Here is a 7,465-nt window from a genome sequence, read left to right as displayed (position 1 = left end):
GTAGTTGTTGTTGCTGTTGTTCTTATTAGGGATAATAGGATAGCCATATGGAAAAGCCTACAAAGGTCTGAAAAGGGTGTTTGTGTTGAGTTAAAGAGACAGGAACTTTACGATAGGATCTCGCCTTGTTATGAAAGATTGTAAAACTGAAGAGTGAAGTAATTCTAAAGAAATTACTTGTAGAACCAAAGCATTTTAGGGTCCGCTGACTGGATGAGAGAGAGAGAGAGAGAGAGAGAGAGAGAGAGAGAGAGAGAGAGAGAGAATTTCATCTAGCTAATTTACTGTATTTAAAGAAATCCCAATTTTTTCCTTTTGTTCCAGGTATCATTCTCCTGTTTTTTTTTGCGTTGTTCGTAATGGTTACGTCACCCGTCAGTCTCACCTCCTTACCTAAGTTTCTGTCCGACTGTTTGTCTGTCAGGCTTTCCTGGCAGAGTTCATCGAGAATAAAGAGAAGTCGCCTTTGTTGAATGATTTACGCTTGTTAGAGTATCTGACACTCCCGAGGCAGCGTTTAGTATCTCCATACTTGTCTGTTTGCTCAATATATAGTCAACTTGAAAAGATTATGAATGCTCAAGAAGATTCAATCAACAACGTACCTAATCCCAAAAACTAAAACTAAGACTAAGACTATTCTCCATTACTGAAATTGGAATATATGTACCTTGGTCAGCAAGAATAGCTGTAGGTCTTGGAAAATATTATCTTGAATGGTCGCCTTACCTGTGAATTTTTAAATTTTCGCTTACTCGGGGAGTAAGCCTACAAACTATATTGGTGTTGTTGTTGTGGTTGGGGAGGGGGTTAGGAAAGGTCTATGGAGAGCCTAAAAAGTTCTGAAAAAGGTGTTTCATGCGAGTTAAAGATGCAGGAATTTTATTTGAGGATATTTATGATTTATTTATTAGAATGAAAATGTAGAAAAATAAATAATGGGTATGTAAAACAGTACATAAAAATAATCTTAATTAAATATAACGAATTTATTTTAATTTTCATAGGTAAAACATGGCTATATATGACCATAGATTTTGTCACGTTTTAATTTACGTTAAGTTAGAATTATAATGTTTACAACTTATACTTAAGGGGAAAATCTAGCACGCATCCCGAGTAAGCTGGAGGTCGGATCACGCCTTGTTTTGCTAAAATGAAACCAAAAAATTTGTAAGAGAGGTGTAGAGTACTGTAGACTATTTTGTACGCCAGTCGCTTAATTAACATCAAGAGAAAGACAGTATACACAGAGACCTAAGCAAATCGGATACTTTCTCTGTTGGGTCCTTGGGAACGCGAAGTACCCTTGGCAGGAGAGCGAGACGTAAACAAAGTGAAACTCCTAAAAGTTTCCTTGCTCTTACTTTGTCCCTCAAGACTTCAGCAAATGAAGAATTGCGGCTGACACTGTAAGGGGACCGAATTTGGGCAACCGGAAGAGGAATCTGCTATAGTACATCTTCCGGAAGGCTGCTGAGAGGAAGGTCAATGCCTAGAACGAAATGTAAAGTGTTTGGAAAATTCTGAAGGGGAATGAAAACTTATAACGAAGGATACATCATATAAATAGAGAAATAAATAAATAAGAAACGTGTTAAAGGCTGTGAATGGTTAGTTTGCGTGGACTAAATAGCGAAACAAGTAAAAAATACGACGAAGTTTCCTCGGTGCAATCGAGTTTTCTGTACAGCGTATAATCCAGGCCACCGAAAACAGCTCTATCTTTCTGTGGTCTTCAAATCTTCTATCATTCCACAATGATGGACACAAAGGAAACATTATCATAGTTCCGTTTACTCGGGGAGTAAGCCTACAAACTACTTTGTTGTTGTTGTTGTTGTTGTTCCTCTTATTTAGGGGGGGAGGAAAAGTCTATGGCAAAGCCTAAAAAGGTCTGAAAAAGGTGTTTCGCGTTGAGTTAGAGATACAGGAGTTTTAGGATAGGATATTAATATTTTATTTATTAAACTGAAATTGTAACAAATGAATAATGTGCAAATATTAAACAGTACAGAACAATCATTTTGATAAATCATAGCACTTTTATTTAATTTTTTTTTTGTAGAACAACGCTCTATTTGACCGTAGATTTTTAGCACTTTTTAAATCTTGCACGCGTCATGAGCAAGCTGGAGGTCGGATCACTCCTTGTTATGTTTTCCTAAGCAGAGTGGATTTTATAAACAATAAAACTCGGTTCAAACTTTTCACGAAAGTGCAACGAAATATCACATTTTTCAATGTTCTGTTCGACAAAAATATATTTAGCCTCTTCCTGAATACCGTCCATTCCGGAGCTGCTATACTCCGTATGGAACTCGCTCTTGTCACTTCCTCTGTGAAAACAGAGAATTTTATTTAATAATATTTTTGAAACATAAAAAGTATCCTCTGTTAAACCTGAATCTTTCTGCCGTTACCTTCTTTTTTTCGTATCTTGTATGGAAATAGTGGTTTGGTCCCAGAGTTTATTAATCATTCCTGTTCTCAGTAATCGCTAATCTGACTAATGTATATATATATATATATATATATATAATATATATATATATATATATATATATATATATATGGTGTGTGTGTGTGTGTGTGTGTGTGTGTGTGTGTGTGTGTGTGTGTGTGTATAGAGGGCATCACTATATCCAATCACACTTTATTGTGTGGATCTTCGTTCTGCAATGTTACATTGCATTTTCAAGGCTGTTATCGACACAATAACATGAGTGAAAAAAAAAAAACTAAAGAAGTCTAAAAAAACAAAGAGGGTAGAGGAAAGGTTGAGGCATAGACCAAAACATAAACAAACTATCATTTGGGTTTATACCAAGGGTATGGAAACTTTTATAAGAGTAGGCTCAAAGGCTTTTTAAAATTCAGTTTATCTCGTTCGTTAACAGTAGATACATTTACTTTAGCATCATTTATCGTGCAAAGGATAAAGCTGGTTGACATAGGTGTCACTGATTAGTAAATCTTGCTATATTATCTATATTGGAAGACAATTCTAGTGAGTTAGCCATTCAGTGATATGTATGCACGAAGCGCACTATCTATCCCACTCACGGTCTCCGAAATGAATCGTCTAGTGTTTTAATTATAGTAATGTATCTCAGTCACCCTGCGTTGTCTCTCGCAGGCTTCCCCGTCATTTGCATGATGACATTCCATTAAAAGGAGAATTGCTCCCATTATGCGAGACAACAAAAGTGTGAAGGAATGAGCGATTACGACGACGGAACAGCGAGAGCTTCAGTATTCAGCTCATTATGGAGTTTCGGGATTGTTGGACGAAACTACTAAGCGGATCTTGCGAGGAAGAATCATTACCTCACTCGTCGGAGGTTTGCAAAGGTTTATTACGTCGATACAAGGCGTGATGCGACCTCCACCTTATTCAGGACGCAGGCAGAAATCTACGGTCAATTAGAGCGTCATTTCACCGTCGTAAAGTAAAATAAATACGCTATATCTTATTATAAATAAATATTCTGCACTGATGAACATGAGCTTTATTCAGTTTTTACATTTTAATTCTAATAAATAAATTGGGCTGAAATCTACGGTCAAATAGAGCGTTTTTTCACCAACGAAAACTAAAATAAATACGGTATATTTTATCATATATAATTACTCTGCACTGATGAACACAAGGTTTATTAAATTTGTACATTTCCATTCTAATAAATAAATTGGGCAGAAATCTGCAGTCAAATAGAGTATTTTTTCACCAACGAAAATTAAAAGAAATATGGTATAATTTATCATAAATAGTTATTCTTTACTGATGAACATAACTTTTATTTATTTTTTCATAATAATTCTAATAAATAAATCGGGCTGAAATCTACGGTCAAATAGGGTGTTGTTTCTCCGTCGTAAATTAAAATGAATACTCGATATTTTATCAGAACTAATTATTCTTCACTGATTAACATGAACTTTATTTATTTTTACATTGTCTTTCTAATATATAAATCATAAATATCCTATCTTAAAATTCCTGTAACTTTAACTCAACGCAAGACACATTTTTTCAGAACTTTTTTGAGGCTTTTCCATAGGGCTTTCCTAGCCCCTCCCCCCAACAAGAAAAACAAAAGCAAGAACTACGACAACAACAACAACAAAGTAGTTTGTAGGCTTACTCCCCAAGTAAGCGAAAAGTATTTGGAAGAAGTATGGTTGTCATTGTAACAGCTATTTCTGTCTCTCACAAATACAACTCATGTTGTGATTCTACAAATTATAACTCTGTGAAGTGTTCTTCCTTTTGTCTTTTATTCTAGCACATTCAACTGTAATCCGTAAATAGTATTTAGTGTATTTTATTCCAACTTTTTGAGCAAGTTGCTCTTCTAGATCAGAGAAAAAGCACGTTACTGTATATTTATCGAAAGATTTTCTCTCAATTGCCGGAGGTGTTTACTGTTTACTTTCCAATAAATAACCAACATAAATTCTGCTTAACTAATGCCATTCCAAGTGGCATTAGTTAATCGTTCGACCACTGAAATAATTCCAAAAGTCATCAGATCAGCACTATTGTATTTCTAGTTTTAATTGAAATATAGACAACATTAATATTGATGACTTTCATTTGCGTTTAATTAACATACTGAATTTTTAAAATCGCATCAGTTGTGTATTTATTCTCCTCTAAATATCTAGCGAAACTTTTCGACATAAATTCCGTTTAATTGTGGTTATTGCAATAGGCATATTGGCAATCGCTCCTCGATTGAAATAATACTCTTCCCGATCTATATTACTTATATTCTCAATTACTGAATCAAAGCAGACGTTACTACCTGACTGCGCATTAATCCGAATTATCGTTGTTTACGTTAATTAAATTGACGCATTTTATTGCCTTTTCACATATCCTGGAATATGAGGGTGTTGGATGATAAACTATATTATTTGGCATTGTTTTCTACAGCATATCATATATCCAGGTTCAGCGAAAGCAGAAGGAAAAAAATAACGTAAGTCCGAATAATATTACCGTTATTTATAAAAAAGTAAAATTTAATATAAAATTGAATAGATCAATTAGAGCACAGGAAATTGGAGTCTTAGCCTAGAACTCTCACTATCACGCTTTCCGAACAGGGAAACGGACAAAATAGAAAGAAAAGAGGTGTATAAGAGGACAATAAAAGAAGAAAAATGAAAGAAGTCTTTGTTAGGACAATAAATCTTTTGTGATCGTTCAGTTTTTTTTCTTTTATAACGGGGAGGATTGCTGTTTTATGAAAGATATCGGGAGAGAATACAAATAGAATCTAGAGGTCGCTGCCCAACGAGAATTGGAGTGGAAAACTTCAGTATATTTGCAAGTGACTGGTGAGAGAGAGAGGTCACTCGCCTTGCAATCTTACGCAACATCTTTATACTGGCGTGTATGGTTTCTGTTTTGATTATGATGATGTAAGTTGCAGCTTAGTATGGCTTTACTAACTCCTCGGCTTTTTAGAGAAGGAAAATAAGGACTCTGATACCATACATATGCTGTGACATACCTGGTTGCCTGTTCGACTCGAATAATTTCTGAAATTAGGGTACGTTTCAAAAAGACGTTCATTTTCCGAATTGGAAATTGGAAATTTAGGCCAAAAGGCCAAGCACTGGGACCTACGAGGTCATTCAGTGATGACAGGGAAATTGACAATGAGAAGGTTTGAAAGGTGTAACAGGAGGAAAACCATTTGCATTTGCACTATGAAACAATTGTTGGGAGAGGGTGGGAAGTATGCGAGAGGAAAGAGAACATGGACGGAGGTACAGTAAAAGGAACGAAAGCGGTTGCAGTAGCTAGGGGCTATGAAAGGGACGCTGCAAAGAACCTTAAGTAGTGCCTACAGTGCACCGTGTGAGGTCCACTGATGGCATTATCTCTCTACCGAAAAAAAAGAACAACTTAGTGATTTACCAGATCCTATAATAGACACACAAGTCATTTGGTCGAAGCTTGACGCAATTTATAAAATTCCAAACACCGAGAGGAGTCCTTATTTAGGACATAACAGACAGACTCGAAAGAAACTTAACATCCTACGCTTAGATCCTACACGCTCAAGGTTACAAGAGCCGATTGTACTGAAAATATATTAGACTAATAAATAGTCCTAAATTAATAGGAAATACTTGTCGCGTGGAAAATAGCCCCCTCTACTGGCGTTAAATTTAGTTGTTAAAGATGTATTGTCCATGAATATTCCTCTTCGAACGGAATAAGTCTGAATGAAATGTTCCTATGGGGATTTTTTATCCACTAAGTATTCACGCTTTCAGTAAACGCTTCCCCTCCCAAACTGTACATCAATAATGAGTTGCTTTCTCTTATATCTTCTAGAAAGAACAAAAAAACTGACAGAGAGGGATGAGAAGGAGAGGAGCGAGAGAGATATGAGGAATATAGAACGTCAAAAGCTAATAACTAAAACCCGAGAGTGGGGCCAGGTTTTAGAAGGTGAGGTTGATCGCTTGCGAAGTGGTTGGACATTGGAACAAACGTTTGACAAAGGTTTGGATCGGTTGGAATTATTTTTTTCTTGACCTTTTCACTTCAGTTTTCATCATTCACGAGCGTTTTAAAGACTACGAGAGAGAGAGAGAGAGAGAGACAGTAGAGAGAGAGAGCGAGAAGAGTAGGCGAGAGAGAGAAGGTAACAAAAAGAAACGTTTGGCTTGCCAAATAAAGATATTTCCTAAATAATACCGAGACTTAAGCTAAATACAAATTTATTACACATCTGTCGCATATATTTATCATACATTTAGAAAGAAGGACATTTCAATTCATGAATACTGTCTTTCCAAAGTTTACAAATACCATATGGACACGCACTAAAACATATATATATATATATATATATATATATATATATATATATATATATATATATATATATATATATAATCATATATATATATATATATATATATATATATATATATATATATATATATATGTATGTGTATATATATGTATATATATATATATATATATATATATATATATATATATATATATCTATATATATATATATATATATATATATATATATAGATATATATATATATATATATATGTATGTATGTATGTATGTATGTATCCTATGATATACAAATGGAAGCTTCATAGGATACAAGGGCCAAACATTAATCAAGATCATGAACTGTTAACTTCTTTGAAGATAAGTGACAACTTATTTCCAAAAGCGTGACTTTTTCACGCTGATATTATTCGTGAATAAATCGCATGTTCATGGCCATGTAGGCCGCATATCATAACAAATCCTTTTCCACGGTAATGATCCACAAATTAAGTTTTCGCTTGCTAGGGGAGTATACCTACAAACTACTTTATTGTTTTTGTTGTTGTTGTTGATCTTGCTGTTGTTGTTCTAGTTGGGGGGGGAGGGGTAGGGAATCCTAACAAGGTCTGAAAAAAGTATTT

This window comes from Macrobrachium nipponense, chromosome 13 (assembly GCF_015104395.2).
Source record: "Macrobrachium nipponense isolate FS-2020 chromosome 13, ASM1510439v2, whole genome shotgun sequence".
Classification (NCBI taxonomy): Eukaryota; Metazoa; Arthropoda; class Malacostraca; order Decapoda; family Palaemonidae; genus Macrobrachium; species Macrobrachium nipponense.
This window is presented reverse-complemented; position numbering follows the sequence as displayed.